General features: G+C 35.8%; 2 protein-coding genes across 4 annotated transcripts in view; one reads left to right on the top strand and one right to left on the bottom strand.

Annotated features, from left to right (window-relative positions):
• CTNNA3 (catenin alpha 3) overlaps positions 1 to 17,669 on the top strand; it is a 1,840,263-nt gene that overhangs the window by 785,536 nt on the left and 1,037,058 nt on the right. The gene's annotated exons all lie outside the window — the stretch shown is intronic.
• LRRTM3 (leucine rich repeat transmembrane neuronal 3) overlaps positions 1 to 17,669 on the bottom strand; it is a 172,845-nt gene that overhangs the window by 152,384 nt on the left and 2,792 nt on the right. The window lies entirely within an intron of this gene.

Raw genomic sequence — 17,669 nt, 5'->3', positions numbered from 1 at the left:
TCCTCTTACATGTGCATTGGCCGTGCAGTCCTTATGAAGTTGGATGCTGCCAAGGTCAAAGACTGCTGGTGTTTGCCACGTGTAAATAAATAGATGTTAACTTTTATGCATTATGAACATTTGAAATAATCACTGGTACTGAAATCATATTTAATTCTATGGTTACTGCTGAACAGAAGGTTCTAACCTAATAGGTCCTAATTTTTATATTGGAGTTAGCAATTTTTTTAAAAGATTTTATTTATTTATTTGTCACAGAGAGAGAAAGCGTGCACACAAGCAGGGGAAAAAGTAGACAGAGGGAGAAGCAGGCTCCCGGCTGAGCAAGGATGTGGGACTCAATCCCACAGGACCCTGGGATCATGATCTGAGACAAAGGCAGCCCCTTAACTGACTGAGCCACCCAGGAGTTAGTGATTTTTTTTTGTTGTTGTTAAGATTTTATTTATTTGTCAGAGAGAGAGAGGAGTCAGAGCGAGCACAGGCAGACAGAGTGGCAGGCAGAGGCACAGGGAGAAGTAGGCTCCCTGCCAAGCAAGGAGCCGATGTGGGACTCGATCCCAGGATGCTGGGATCATGACCTGAGCTGAAGGCAGGCGCTTAAGCAACTGAGCCACCCAGGTGTCCCAGGAGTTAGTGATTTTTAAAGGGAATGTTTACCATGGTGTCTGTAGGAATGATAGTTTCTTAGTAAATTTGTTTTGGATTTGGCAAGATATATTTGGATAAACAAAAATGACATAAATACAACAATATTCTAATATATTACTGATTGGCCTCATTGAATACTTAAAGAATATCATCAGTATAGATTGTAAAGTTTTGCTAATTTTATACACTCTCTGATAATACATTTGTTCATTTTTTTAACAAGAGTATATCCTTTCCCCAGAGTCTCACAATCAAATAGCTCTAACAGCAAAGAAAAAAAAAATCCACAATTTTAATCTATCTGAGCTGGAATTATTTCTTTGGTATAAAAATTAATACAGGGATTATTAAGAGATCTGCATTTGACATCTTCTCATTTCACAGAGAACATTTCACTGGAATACATATTGGACTGTTTTATGGTATGGTTTATGGATTATCATTGAATTCCTGGGAATTCTAACTCAGTTTGAATGCTGGGATCATAACAATGAAGGGAACATTATTATCCTTTAATATTTTCCATATTGTCAGTTTGGGTGATTGCTTATGTGGATTACCAGTCAAGGATAGAACGCCCTCATGTCACTGTGGTATTCTTCGTGTAGCTACGAATATTAGAAAGAAAATGAGCTGTGTTGTATCTTATGGTTAAGCTACATAAATCAATGACTCTTAGATAAATAGTGCATTAATCAAATCTTCCCAAATAGAACTCTAATTGAGAGCATTGAAAATGAGAGTGGACTGGTGGTTACAAACTATCACATATCAAATATAGTAATCATTCCACTCCCTTGAAAACCCAAGTCCATGTTTTCTCACACATACATTTATCTTTTATAGTGTTCTTGGTCTAGATTTTTCCTAGATACTCTCTCATTCTTGCCACTTCACTTGATGGGAGACATCTTCAGTCAACGTAATCAGCAAAGCTTTGTCAAAACCTATGTTGTGGGAGGCACCACACCATACAGCAAATCAAATCCTCCAATCTCTCTGATTACAGCAAACCAATAGGGTGTGATTTGAAAATTATTGGAAGACTCATCTGCCTAAAATGTAGGTTCCTCTAGTAGCCAGCCTGACCTAATGTGGATGACTGACATTTTTGCCTTAAGGGCTAACATATTTTATTGAATTAATCTATATCCTTACTAAATTCATCAAGATTCCTAAAAATGTGAAGACATTCAAACAGAGAACATAGGAAAAAGCAAATGAAACCAAGGATAGGGAAGGTAGACCAAAGGTAGTTGTTATAAAGCCCTGGACATTGGTATTTGTCTCAGATGTTTTTGACATTTTTAACAGGAGAGGGAAGGAAAGATGCGGGGCGAAGGGAATGGGGGTACATAGGGCAGGATCAGTTGCATGAAGAGCAAAGTATTTTAAAATAAAGTTATTTGGAAGAAGTAGCCCTTTGCCCATGGGCTTTCATAGAAAGAATACTGTATGATGTAGCAAAATGACAATTTCAGTAATGTTCTAATAGTAAAAACAGCATTGAGTGCTACAGATCTGTTTCTTAGAATCCTTCAATGTAAAAAAAGCTCCTAGCACAAGTCAATAAATGCAGCTTTTGACCCCTGGAGAGTAATCGTAGAGTGACTGGACCTCTGTGTCACAGCACTGTCCTGGGGCAGTACCTTGGAGCACTAATAATTCAGGCATTAACACCTTGGTATGAAGTAGTTGACCCATTTTTTTAAATGTTTTTATTTCAATTCCAGTTAGTTAATGTGCAGTGTAATATGAGTTTCAGGTGTACAATTTAGTGATACAAACTTAATACAACTACTGATGCCCATCACCCATACACTCCTTAATCCCTATACAACTGCTAGAGATGCACAGGCTTTCCAGGAGCTGAAAGCCAGGAGCAGAGTGCTTTTCTGGGGGAGGATAATTCAGGTTGGAGAATCCAGCAGAAAGCAAGGACCCCTGAACAAGATTACCTCAGTGTGTTTCTTAGAGCTGGCTTTGCCTATGGCCAGGTTCTAAAGTGTAAAATAATTTAAGATCGCATTGTATTTACTGGTGCAACAACAACAAAAATTATTCACTAGCTATTACTGAGTCTCCTGTGCTGTCATGTATACAAGATAGGACATTCATCAAGGACTTCCCATAGCCATTCTTTGAATATGAAAAGGATTCTTTGTCTGTTGGTGGGGGAGGGTGGAGGCTCAGAGATTAGAAAGTAGAGCTACAACTACAGTCAACAATGTGGATGCATCTCATGAAAGATAACCTTGAACCAGAAAGAAACAAGACTCAAGAGAGAGGACAGATCTTCTACTTATGATGGAGTTACCTCCTGATAAGCCCATTGTAAACTGAAAACATTGTAAGTTGCAAAGGCATTTAATAAACCCATCCTACAGAACATCATAACATAGCCTAGCCTACCTTAAAATGTGCTCAGAATACCACACTAAAGTGAAAAACAGAATGGGTGTCTGGGTACAGAATGGTTGTAATTATATTGGCTGTTTTCTGGCGATTGCATGTCTGACTGGGAGCTGCTGCTTGCTGCTCTCCGAGCATCACAGGAGAGTATCACACTGCATATTGTTAGCCAAGGAAAAGATCTGAATTTAAAATTTGAACTACAGCTTCTACAGAATGCATATCACTTTCGCACCCTAGTAAAGTAGAAAAATTTTAAGTCAAACCATCTTAAGTTGGGGACCGTCTATACATACTTTATGATTCCATTTGTAGAAAGTACCAAAACAGATAAAGCTACCCTATGATGTTAGGAGTAATAGTAGTGGTTATCTTGGAGATAGGGTTTGAGAGGGAGAACCAGAGGGGGCTTTTGGAGTACTGAATTCTTCTGTTTCTTGATCTGGGTACAGAGAACACAAACATGCCCAGTATCTGTTGAGCTGTACATTGACAATGAACTTCTCCCTGTGTATGATATATGTCAACAAAACATTTTTGTTTAAGTTAAAGAAATGTTTCCCACATATTAGAATATTGCTAACCCAGTATGCTTCTGCCATCCTTTCTCAACTTATCAGCATGTAGGAGAGAAATTAATTACTGTTTTCAAAGAATAAGTCTGTTATTAGATTTCTATTCCTTCCCTTGTCCAATTTCTCTCAGATTTACCCAACAGTTGTTTTTTCCTCCTCTGCTCTACAGAGCTACAAAACTGCATTAAATATCTCTCTCTGAGGGTTTCTCAATTCTATGCTTAGTGTTACCTGGAAGCCAAAGTCAATACCGAAAATAAAAAAAATGAAGAGGCTGGGGATCAAGGTCTAGATTGTCTTTTCAGGTGTTGTCTGGAAAAAAAAATCAGACTAGGAAAGAATGTCTTAAAGGTGTATCATGGAAAGATCCAGTATGTTGGAATGGTATAGTCAGTTTCTAATTTCAGACAGAGTGATTTCTCACATGTGTTAAAGTGTAAAAAAACATCTAATAAGATTTAACACTTCAAAGTCATTAACTAACTAATTAACTAATGAATCCACATAACAGTTCTATGAAGTTTGTGTTAAATATCTACCACTTCACAGATCTTGTGTCATTTAGAAACTCTTACAGCTCTTTTCATCTCTGCTCTTTTTAAAGTCTTTAAAATGAACTAATTATTATCTCCAGTGAGGGGCATGTATCAAATTTCTCTCTTGAGAAGAGGAAATCCAGTGCTTTATGAAATGACAACAAAATCAATCAAATAATTCAGTGGTCTTCCCGATGATATCACTCAAAATTTCAAGTATCCTTTAGCCTCTGTTATGTTTTGTTTGCCTTAAGGAAAAGCAAATCCTTTTCATTAAATGCCTGCATATAGTAGGTACTCAATGAATGTCCATTGGAATTTCTCTATTGTAACTCTGAATAAATTGCTTTGGATAATTCAGTCAGCATTCCACAGACTCAACTGGAAATTTTGAAAACATAAATATATTTCGTACAATTCTTCCAAACAACTAAATTCATTCCCACTAGAAATGAATTCAGTGCTAAGTTACATAGGTAGTTTTTATGTCTATAGGCCAATACTACAATAGTAATAGCATGTTTCCTTCACACTGAGTGTGTGTAAGGGTGGGGGGTGGTGATAAATCCATGTTTTGGGGAGAAAAAAAGAGAGATAAACATTAGAGAGGTTTAAAGAAAGATCTGGAAGATAATTAAGTCAGTTCTTTAAGTAATGTTTATCAAAAGCAAATGGTGCCAAATTGTTAGAAAAGACAATACTAAGATCAGACTTTTTTCATGGTGCTGCTAAACAAAATTATTATACAATAGTTAATACAGCAGTTCCATTAATGGGTTTCCAGATTTCTGATAAATACTTTTCAGGTTGATTTAATGGTTGATTAATTAAGCTCCAGAGATATTGAGTCATTTTCTATAGATGACAGATTTGGTGGTATAAATGGTTAATGTGTGAGCTTTCACTTGACCCCATCATGGAAACATGCTGCATGTTTGTGAAAACACCTAGTGAGAGAGGGGTCCAAAACTTCTACTGAACACCTGCCATGTCCGCAGAGATACGTTATCTCAATTTATCCTCAAAGTTGCCCTGGGATGTAAAGTACTGTTCCCATTTTATAGATAAGGAAACCAATGCCATATCATACTGCTAGTCTAATTAATCCGAAGTCTGTCATCTCTCCCCTAACCCAGGAAATAAGAGCAGTCTTCCATGAACAGATTTAATCTGAATACCTGCAGGTCCCATCCGTTCTTAAACGGGTTTGGTAGGTACTCATCTGTGCACATTGATGTCCTGATTTAATAAAAACTTAGGTATAAGAATCTCTTCTATTTGTTTTTTTTTTTTTTTTTTTTTTTTTTTTTTCCTTTTTCTGCCCTCCTTTTAAGCCACTCTCAGCTCATGCAGCCTGAATTCTGGCTGGCACGGGCAGTGCGGTCAAGGCTGCAGCTGTTAGCGTCCCCTCCTCCCATGCTCATCATGAGTTCTGCAAATGAGCCCTGCAGACTGATACTGCGTTCTGCAGTTTATTTGACAAATAGCTTTTGTGGCCTTTGATTTTTCATATCACTCATAAATTCTGGCAACAGACTGGTTGTTTGTCAGATTCAAATTTCACACATTTGGAAGGAAAGAGTTGAAGATTTCTGCATTGAGACAGGACTCTACCCTTAAGATTTATTTGTAAATTTCACTTAAAACTACTTTGAGAGGAACCTGGGATATTCCCCTGGCCCGCCCTAGCTGCAAATTATTTCTATCCTTGTGCCATAAATCTTGATAATGCGTCTTTTAAAATGTGCCTGAGAAATGTATTTCATGTTTATAGCGCTGGATTTTAGTGAGTCAAATTGTGTTTGGGCAGTATGTTTGCCTCTTCACGTTCTGTGTGACACTGGAGTAAAATGGAGACTTCGGTCATTCAGCTGCAGGCTCTAAGAAAGCCTGTTGTAACTGTGCATTTTAATTAACCGAATCAGCTGAGGAAATGTTGTCTCTCTACTGTGGTGTAGCTGTCTGCCTTGTAAACTACCTCCCTGGATAAACAGAGGACTTCTATTTCTTAAACTGCCTTTCCCCCATGGTCTTTAAGAGTGTTGGGCTTTTTCTTTTTTCTTAAATTACAGGTGGAGAAGGTTTAATTAACTCTAAAATGATTCTCTAGCAAACCCAGTTGTATTTTTTTTTTTAACAACACTTTGAGCTACAATATAGTTACCACAGTATGTGCGCTGTTGTTGGAGCACACATTTATAAACCTAAATCTGTTTTGTTATATTACCAGAGATGGCATCTGCACTTGGGTACAGTTGAAATACAAATTGAAGATCAAATAGGTTGTTTTTTTTTTTTTTTTTTAACTAATCAGTGGGCTACTGTGAGCTGAGCCAACAAAATGGGAATAATTTAACCATTGATTATTTCTACACAACACACTGCTGGATGTTAAAGCTGAGTTGAATATGAGAAGATAGTCATAGTTCAAAGAGTTGTGTGCAAATTTGACCTCTGGAAATATAATTTGTGAGCCTGGTTTTGAAAACTGCTGAATACATCCTACTGGAAACTTCTTCCCTGAATAATTGGTTATAGGTTAGTTAAGCACTGGGTTCCTTTCATTCTGCTGTCACTCTATGCAGAATTTTGTGAATCTAAACTAGATTAGTGCTAATTTCACAACAGTAGCTTTTCATCTTTTCAAATTCTGTGTCAGGGAGCCCAGGACCCTCTACCTGAGCTAAACCAAGCAGATTCCAGTCCTGAAAATTAGAAATAAAAACAAAATGCAACCACTTCATTGTCCTCTCTAATAAGAATGGGAACAAAAAAAATTCGTTTTAAAATTTAAGCAACCAGTGAATACATAACTTAAGCAAGAAGGATATCCATTCAAGAGAAAACAATGATGTAATATTTGTCAGTGAAACCCCAGAATGGATAACTAAGAGAAGGACTAAGAAATTCAGTACTTGCAAGATCATTAAAAGTATGATTAAATTACTTTGGGATTTCAAATGGAAGGTGAGAAAATGGACTGCACAGTTCTCAAAAACCCTCATAGCAACAAGTTTTTATGATTGAATGAAGATTTAATTTCAATTCTCTTTAACATACGTCCCAAAAACGGATCGGCTGCATTAATGGCAAAGATTCCTATGGTCCAGAGTCTGAACAAGACCTCACATGAAAAGGAATATTTGGAGGTTCTACAAATCTGCACTGCCTTACGAATCAGAATTAAAACGTGACTTAAAAACATATTAGGAAGGAATGTCATTTCTATTTCTGTAATTAAGCTATTTACAAAATTACAGTTCTTCATTTATAAACTAAACAAAGTGTTGAATAAAAATCCATTTTTTACTCCCCTTTAAATTAAATTATTAGACTGTGTCATTTTAATTACTGCTTTTCTAAGAGATAAAAATCACTGGTATTTTCCTTTTAACCCAGTCAGAAGGTACATATTTAAATAGTATAGATTGACATATAAACATTGAGTAGAGGGAAAAATTGAAAGAAATTTCAGTTTTAAGATGAGAGAAATGAAATTCAGTGAAAAGGAAGAAGATGAACAGAAAGGAGGGGAGCAAAGACCTAGCAAAGGGCAGATGCCTCAGTCCTATGTGATCAAATCTGCCCTCTGCATAATCAGTGTTTAAGAGATTAAAACAAAACAAAACAAAAAAAGACAAGCATCACTAATTCTCAACTTCTGAGTATTTGATTTGAAGCCTCCAGTAGAATAGTTACTTTGAAAATGTGCATAGTCAGAAAGCCAAAGACCTCTGACCTCCTCTCTGTGATAGTGTAGGGTGGCCCTTTGTTTGGTGAGAGAGGAGAGGCCTTGGAATGTATTTAAGGCAGAAGCTTTGTGGAACTGTGGACAGGATGAACAGACAACCAAACTAAAGAGAAAAAAGTCTTTCTCTTGAGGCAGTGGACAAAGAGAGGTCACAAATATATGGCCTTTACAATAAAATTTGACTACCCAGCCTCCGCTAAAACGAAGATGTATTCATATATAGAATCCAAAATTCTATCTTTGTCTCAAAATATTTTTTAGCTCTTAGTCACTTAAACATACCACCTAAATTGTTCATATCCTTGTAACTCTCAAAGGAAAACCATTGGTATATTATTAAGTCAGCACATGGAGTTTAAGTCAGAACATGATTCTTAAAGACTATACTTATATAAGTATAATTTTTGAAGCCAGTTAAATGATACATGAGAAAACTGAATATGAAAATGTATATACTAAATAAAAACACAAAATATATATGTAGACCATATAAATAAATATGAGGTTGGCAATAACCTTATCATAATTACTAGAAAATCAATTCAGCAGACATCTGTCATGAATAAATGACTGTTCCAATCATGACTGGTAGGAGAAAGAGGATTAAAAAAAATAGTTCATTTCCTCAAAAAGGGTATACAGACACATCAATAACTCTAACACAAGACAACTGGTGATGTAGTCTCTAATAGGGATACAAAATACCATGGTAAACAGGGAAGGGCAAGATTAAGAAGACTTCTAAAATGAGTGGGATTTGAATGGGATCTATTGTAGAAAGGCTCAGAGATTGACAGGAGGACTCAGAAGGGAGGAAAATCATTCCTCACCAAGGAAACAGTCTGAGCAAAAGCACAGAGGTAAGAAAGCACATGCTACTTACAAAACTTGGCCAGTGCTAAAGCATGGGAAATGAAATGGAAATAAAGGTAGAGATGCATTTGGGCGTTGCTGGGAGATTTAGGATATTGGTTTTATATACCACATTACTCTGTGGTATTAACCATGTGCTTAGATGCCCCTGAGCAATTTAGATACTAACTCTTGAAAGTTTGTATCTTATTCCACATAGATAGTGGAAGACAACTGTTAAAGCATACTAGGGTGCTGAACTTCTTAGCAGAGTTAATGAATGGAAAGAGGAGGTTACTATTACGTGCCACACTTGGTACCGAGTGATTTTACTTATGTCATCTCATTTAATCAAGTAGGTTCTTTATGAGTATTAAATTAAATAACACACAGTGTGCCAAAATAGAGTACATGAAAGTATTCAAGAGATGCTGATTCTTTCCCTCTTGCAATAATCAGGTGATGATTATATTGTCTTACACTTTTTTTGGTAAGATGAGGAAGCTAAGACTCAAAATTTTGCAGTTATTAAGTCTCAGAACCAGAATCCAGACGAGTTTTTCTTGGATGTATCACCCAAGTTCTTTCTAGTATATCATATTGTTTGTCAGTGGAGAAATACTCTGCCTGTGTATAATGGAAGTTTATTAAAGATATTTCTCAAATTACAGTTTACTGAATGAAACCTGGATTATTTGCTCTACCTTGGTTTTTGGTAAGGCCTAACCTCATGTTTTAGAAAAATACAAAAGTATCTATATAGGATAATTTTACAGGTGTTGCTAAAAAGCCTTTTGCCCCCAGAAGTACTTTCCCCAACCCTGCTGGTTATGGCTGAACTTACATATGACTCTCTCACATTTAGCTAAAGGTTTCTATCCCTATTTAAATATAAGTGCCCTCATAAGGGACAGTAATACTGGTCTAGATCTAAGAATAGATATTTGTTAAGGAATAGGAGCTGAAAGAGCCTTAGGTACCATCGGATGGAGGAGTTAGTTGTGGTGTGGATAGTTCTTCTAAATGGAGGCAAAGCATGGGAGTGGGAGACTTGGAAGACAGAAGACAGATACCCTAGACTTGACTAGATTGTACTGTAGGGTTGGATTCAGTCCGTTTGTCTGATTGATCCAACCATAAAACTGGTAAGTTACTCTGTGACTTTCTCATCAGATCAAAATTTGAGTGGGTACTCTAGAAAAGCAGGCAAAGTGGTACACTTGGATTGGAAAAGATCTGTAGGCAGAAAACCAAACCAAGCCCAATAACCAAAAAACAAACAAAAGAAACCTCTCTGCTGGAAATGGAAAAGTGGAAGGAGTGTGAAGCTTAAATTTAAGAATATGATGGTAAACTTGGAGAGTAAATCAGATGTCATGAAAGCAAAATACATTTATGATTATTTTAAAGATGAAGCAAGATATAAGATGAACTTTGGGCACTTTTGTTTTGTTTTATTTTGTTTGTTTGGTTTTTTTTTTTTTAACCTAACTTGACCTTTTCTCTTTAATTTACAGCTACCCTAATGCTTTTGCTTTTTAGTGTAAACTAATAAAGACCCCATACATCTCTGTGTGTTAGACCATAAAACAACCAAAGTGAAGCCCGTAAAAATATATGTAAATTTTTACATTTTACTACTCTATCCTCCCTGTAAAAGTCCATAGGACTAAGTGCATGCTGCCTTTTAATGGCATGAGATGGGCTGGAAGGGTGACATGGACTGGAAAAATAGGTGCTGGCAGATTAGAATTTAGCTAGCAGAGGGATAGCCTAATGGGAAATCACTGGGTATCATTTCCAAAGAGGAACTGGAGATATATAATTTGGCTTGAGAATCGTGTGTAGGTGGAGTATGAATTATTTTAGGGCAGTCCTTTAAAGAAGGGACAAGATACAGGATTAATGGATAAAAATTTTAAGGAACAAAATCAATCTAAGAACTCTTCCTATATTAAAAACAAATAAAAAACCCTACATACCCACTTCCGGCACACAAGGACTTAATTACACAAATGTACACAGATTTTGTAATGAAACATGAATTATAGGATGGATATGAATTTCCTTTCTAAGCATCTACAACATGCCTAACTTGGTAGAGAACACCATATGCTTATGTAATATGGCCTTTATTTACAGATCTGTAATTATTCTAATTTAGCCATCATTCAGTGATGTTACCTAACCTTCCATTGGATAAATGGCAGTACTAAATAATTTTGACTTTTCATTTTAAAATTTTGTGTAAATTGTGCAAAGCCCCTTTTGTAGATCAATGAGTACAAGCCAACACTGATCCTAAAGTGAGGTGTTAGTTTTAAACTCCTTAGAGGGTTTTCACTGTTGTGATCTTATCACAGGTATAACAGATATTTTAAAGTTACTCCACTACTTCAGCCTCAACATGATACTCTACAAGTTTTCTTTAAATATTTTTTGTGAGATTCTGGTTGATTGCTTCATATGGAGAGGCATAAACATATTCCTTCTTTCAGAATGTATAACAGGTCAATATTATTGATAAGAAGCAGTTTTTTGCTACGTGTAGGGACCACCCAGTAAAAGCCATGAAGTCCACCTGATAGTATAGCCTCACTATACTGTAGCCTTACTGTCTAAGGACATTTTCTTTTTACCCCCACCTACCTCATTAAAAACTTTGAGCCCCAAGAGGGCTGAATAAGGATTTATATTTAATTGAAGTCCTTTGCTCTTTAGTGACAACATGTATTTTACACCCTGGATTGATGTATTTAGTATGATGAAGATTGAACAGAAATTACCTTTGCTTAAATGTAATACCTGCCTTATTGTTTTATGTGTGAAGCCCCCCAAATTTGCATTTTACCCCTGAGAAGACTAAATTCTGATTCTTGGTATGAGTGTTTTTAATTGGTGAAAAAGTCCTATATTTTGTTTACTAGGAGTTGATTAAGAGGAAAATAGTAGACTTTAATACTTTGCCAACCTGCTATTCAACTAGATTTCTTCCTTTTTCTGTTGAAAATCAGAGATACTAGAGAGGTGATTTATAGGCTGGAGAGGGCCAGCCAGACTTAAGTTTTGTTTTACAGTTTTTTTTTTTTTTTTTTTTTTTTTTAATTAGAGATAGACCACTCTTCTGAGTGAGATGACCAACTTGTGTTGGGTTATATGAGAAAAGACTATCTTTGGTGATATAAAACAATTTTTCCATGTGTGTAAAGTAGGGAATAACAACTTAAGGGTAGGAGAAAGGTATAAAGGAAATTCCTTCTTGGGGAGTGGGGAGTGGGAGCCCCTGAAAAATAAAAAGAAAATATGAGAATTGTCAAGAAAGTTATCGATTCTCATTACATTTGCTGGATAGGGAAATATAGAAGCTCTTTTAATCTTTCTTCAATAAGAGGGATTATTATTGAATATGGGGTTTTGTCTTTAGAAATTACAGTTGTAAAATAGGTTGCCTCTGCTTGGTCTTACTCTGTGGCTCAGAGAGTCTGTGTTTCTGAAATTCTTCTTACATGTTCATGAGACCTAACTCAAGAACCTCCACCAATGATCCTATGAAGGTAAAGCAAGCATAAAATTCACAAATAATTTTTTCCTCTGAAAAACAACCATCTTCTCTCTGTTCTTCATAGATTTTACAGAAACTTAGATATCAAAGATGAACCATTTTTCTACTTGAATTATAAGAATTTTGGAAATACGTGTACATTCAGTGGAGAGAGATTTGTGATATTTGTGACTACATTGTTTATTTATTTATTTATTTATTTTGCTGAAAGACCAACAAAGACTAGTATTTCATTTGCTTAAATGATTAGGTTGTTACTTATTTAAAAAGCCTTTGTATTTTTATGCCTTTTTTAACCCAGTGATTTTCAATGACAATAATTGATAAAGTCAATATCAGGTTTTTTTGTAGGAAGAGATTCTAGGGTCTTTCTTTGGGGAAAAAAAAGAAACAAAATAGATGTTATATGATTGTTACGTGGAATGTATGCTAATCCCACTAGAACATGTTATGAACAATTACTTTTTTTATGCAATAATGATGTCATCTCACCATAAATGTTATATGTAAGTATAAAGACAACAAATGCTCAAAATATTGATACTAGAAAGGAGATCAACAATTAACCTATGCTTATTGAAAGTCCTTTCTATAAAGACCTGATTTGGGACACAATTGGGATTTTTATTTACTTTGATAAGCTTTTGCTTTTGTATTCTCTGGTTGGTATCTTTATGTCTATTGTGCATTTATGTATATTAATCATTACTGATAAACTCAGACTCTGATAACATGGGGTAGAAGAAACTGTGTTTTTATGGAAAGTAAAGGTCAAAAACAATTTAAGTTCTAGACTCACTGCCAAGTCTCAGAATTTGTATTAACGTAAAATGGATTTGGTCTTCTGTAATATAGAGGTTAGTGATGTCTTTGACCCAGGCCAGACACAGAGCACCAGTAGATGAATATCTCACTAAATGCCCTTTGAAAAGAATAGGTTTTTGCTATTTGAGAATTAACAAAGTATTTCTCAAATTTCGTTCTTCCAATAACCATATAAAATATAACACATGCCCATTTTACAGATGGGGAACTTCAAATTCAGAAAAGCTAAGAAACTGACCTGAAATCATTAGATCAGAAAATGTCAAAGAAACGTGAATCTAAGGCACATACACTATCATCCATGGCTGTGATACTTTCCTCAAATAAAAAAGAACTGTAAACTATGTTTATATAGGTTTTCTCTGCAGTATTTCTATTTTATTCTACACAACTATATAAAAGTCACCAATGATTTTGGAGACTAAGCAAAATTTGGGTCCAATTCTGTTAGCTATTATAATCAGATTAGATGAACTCACTTTCACCTATGTATTTTTTTATTAGTTTTCAATAAAGCTATTTAACTTTAACTTTAATAAAGCTATTTAACTTCCATCACTTCTGTTTCTCTTACATTTATAATTCACACTTATTGATATTATTGTTCGTATTTCTTCTTAGTGTGTCTGATTTTTACTGTAGGTAGTTAAGAGAGTACAAGTACCCCAAAACTCCAAGGGTTTGCTACAGATCCAGACACCAATGAGAATCCAGGGAAAAGAGAATAGAAGAAAAACACAGTTTCTGAATTTTTTCACTTCTCATGGCTCAATTCTCATTTGTCATATCTGAAACTCATTTTGTCTTAGGCTTCATGGCTGGATGCTTGTTTCTGATGCTAGTCTAATCCACATGTTAAATAAACTATTTAAGTTCTCTTCTTGGTAAATGTCAAGGGAAGAGAGGATATTTCATGGACCTACAACATCCTAAAATCCCTTGCCAGATCTATGAATCTGACTCTGCATTATCCTTCCCGAGAAGGAGAGCATAATTTCATTATCCATGAATCATCACCTCTTAGACTGTAACATCATTGTCAGAGAACCTAATAGAACCAGTGTTCAGCGGCTGGGAAGGGGGTGGGGGGTTGGGGAGAGCACTGGGGCAAAGCACAGGTCACTGGCATGATCATGATACTGCAGGCTCCTAGAGTGGAGGAGGAGGCCTCCCTCACCTGATAGCTCAGACATTCCTACTGACTGGTAAATAACCGATGCTAATTCTTTCAATATTAATGTTGAAATCTGTCTTCCCCAATTGAAATTATATTTTGGAACATTGCCTATGGAAAATGCTAACCCATTTAATGAAAACTTGAGAATATATGGCAGATATAACATTGATGAGTATAAATACTTTGACGTATTTCTTATCTATCCTTACTACATAATCACTTGCTCTTCATCCATGGACACTTATTTCTAGCTCCCAGTGTCATTTCTATAGACTCTCTCTGGGCTAATTACAGAAGAAGTCCATATGCAAAATAGAACTTTAAAAAATCATACTATAACTATATTTCTGAGGGAGATGAATGAAATAAAATCCAAGTCTGATTCACAGATCGAAAAATACATGTTGTAAATCATGTTTACATAAGGATTCAGAATTAGAAAAACTGAAGACGTGCATGAATCGCTGCGGTTAGTCTGCGGTTAGTCTAACCAGCCACTGGAGGTCACTGCTGCTCCACAGAAATACAGTTTATTGCCGGTCGACTTAGATAGTTGACTCACCAAATCATGTAAAAAATGGTTTAAATCCTTTGAAAAAATGTAATGTCAACATTCTTGCAAAATATAAACTCATTTAAAAGGAATATATCTTGCGTAAGTATCGCTTAGAAGACTGTGGCACTGGGACTATTAAAGCCGAGCTGCGGTAGCACTATGTGTACTGGGACTCATAAAAATGGGGGGAAAAAACACCCATGCAGTTCAGTGACTAAACTGCGTTTCTTCTCTCTCTGGTAAAGCATCCCAAGTAATGACTGAATCCATTCTGCATCGACGTATCTGTGTTGTATAGTTCAAGAGGCCAGGCGGTTTATTTAACTGTTGTCACCTTTGAGGGAAGTCAGATACTTCATGTAAATTTGGAATAGAAAAATGGGATACCAGTGATATGTCTTTAATATGCTATGAGTTGGAAATACTTAATGAAAACAGACTTGCAGTATGTAGTCCAGAAAGTGCTGTGGGGGTGGGGGTGAAGACAACAACTTTTGAACAGGAGAGCACTGACCAGGTGGCTCTGTCAAATTTATGATGGTGAACTAGTTATTGTCTAACCTAACAAGAGTTCTATATTTGTGATCAGAAGATCCTAAGAAATAGAGAAGCTTCATTCCCAAAGTGGGGGAGGGGGGCTAAATAAAAAATTTCATGTCCTGAATCAAAATAATTTTTATAATCTAAGGAATTTTATTTTAGTTCTATTATTACATTCATAAGTAAAGTTAAGCACTAAAAAATGACCAGCCTTCAAAATGTTGGTCATTCATTTAATCTTACACACAAAGTGGCTTTGAATTTTAGAAACACTTTCAATACAACAAACCTATTTTATATATGCTGCTAGGATCACAACAGTGAGAACTGTAAGAATTCAAAAATATAAGTATAGATATGTCTTGCCTAAGTTTATTTGGTATCCATGACAAATGAAGCAGAAGGTCAAGTCAAAGAATAGAAATGGGCTTTTTCACTTTAACACTGCATTTAATTAATACAATCATCTTCAGTACAGATAAAAATGAGGCTGATCAAAGAAATTTTCTTTTTGAGATGGAATATATATTTACTGACATTTTATGAAAAATGAAAAATTACAACTTCAGTGAAAAACATCACAGTAGGCTCAGTCATCCAGTTACAGTACTGTAAGGAAGTATCTGCATTATTAATCAATTGGGAATCTGTGACTATTTACCATTAATAAATATACATTCAACAATTATTCATGGGTCGATATATCATAGTTAGGATGCTTTTCTGCATCTCTTTTAAGATTTAATCAAAATCAAAGTACCTTGATAAATCCACTTGAAATGTCCCCTTCCCTTTATTGCTTATAAAAGTATGATCTTTTAAAAAATCTGGCTTCCTTGCGATTATATTTCATGGGGACTTATTTAGATTTTTCCTCTCAGCATATGAAAAGCCTTCAAACTATATAAAAATGCTGGTTAAAAAAAAATAGCCATTCACTTTTTCTTTTTTGCTGCAGTGATTTTGTTTTGAAAGAACAGGGATGTGGTTAAAGATGTGGGGCTTGGCAAGCCAAATTAAATGAAAAAGACTCAATGTTTCAATTCCTGATTTTTGCTCCTGCAACAGGATTGTTCATTTTGGAGGATGAGAGGGGATACAATAGAGACCACAGACATTTTTCTAAAATCTTAATGAAGTGTGGTCAAAGTTACTTAAATACAGAGGGTCTGATTTGTGCTGCAGTCAATAAACTTTCACCTACGACATAAAAACATGCATGCAGCTTGCAGATTGCCAACAGGGTCTGTACAGAATCATACTGATGGATGAGTTCCCAGTGCAGATGAACATAGGGACACTGTAACGTCAGCAGTAGAAAAGCAAAGGACAACTGCCATAGTTTGGTCTTTTTTTCCCTCTAAGATGTATTTTAGACATTTATTAAGATGTTATCAAAATCATTCTTTTCAATGAAGCTTTTGGTGGCAAGCATGTCTTGGAATGTGTTCTCTTTATGCCTCTGAATGAAGTGTCAGTCATTAGGGGACTAGCGTGTGCAGGGCACATAATGGAACACAACAGGACAACCAGACAAATCCCAGACAGAAAAACAGACAGAGCTAAAGATTTCACTCACTACATTAAAGTCCTTGAAAGAGCTGGAAAGAATTTCTGGTAAGCTCCCAACCATATGCAAATAGCAAGCTGCCTTCCCATTTGCAAGCCTCATCTCTGAAAACTCCCTTAGGTGAGGAACAGTGGAGAAACCTGCCTCCTCAAATTTGCTTCTTGGTTATTAAGTTAATTAATTAATTTAGGCTAAATAAAGGCTAGGAGAAATTGACAGTGTGAAACCTCTAGTATGATTTTCCAGGGATGGATTTCAGAGACAAGGCATTCAAGTCTAAAACTTTGTATTTTTACCATCTCATGTTTTTCACTTGTTTATTTGCAGCACTTTAACCCTTCAGCACTGTTCCCTGGGCTCGCTTTCCTGTAATTCAAACAGCTCTGGAAAATTGCCTGTGGTGCTTCTTTAACCCAGCACCATCTTTTGATAATTTCCTGCAATTTTCTTTTTAAGCTAGACCGTGTTTTAAGGCTCTGTGTCTAAATGTTTCTGTAATCAAGCATTCTCCTAGAATCAGTTTGAGCTCCCAGTACCTGGGTTCATTCACTTTTTTCTTGATTTGCCAAAATGAACAGCAACCCTTCTAGAACTATAGATGTGGTCCTACCAGAAGAGAAATAACAGTAGCTGTGGGGGATTACTTATGGGAAAGTGAGTTT

The sequence above is a fragment of the Mustela nivalis genome, assembly GCF_964662115.1.
Source record: "Mustela nivalis genome assembly, chromosome: 2".
In the NCBI taxonomy this organism is placed as follows: Eukaryota; Metazoa; Chordata; class Mammalia; order Carnivora; family Mustelidae; genus Mustela; species Mustela nivalis.
This window is presented reverse-complemented; position numbering and strand designations above follow the sequence as displayed.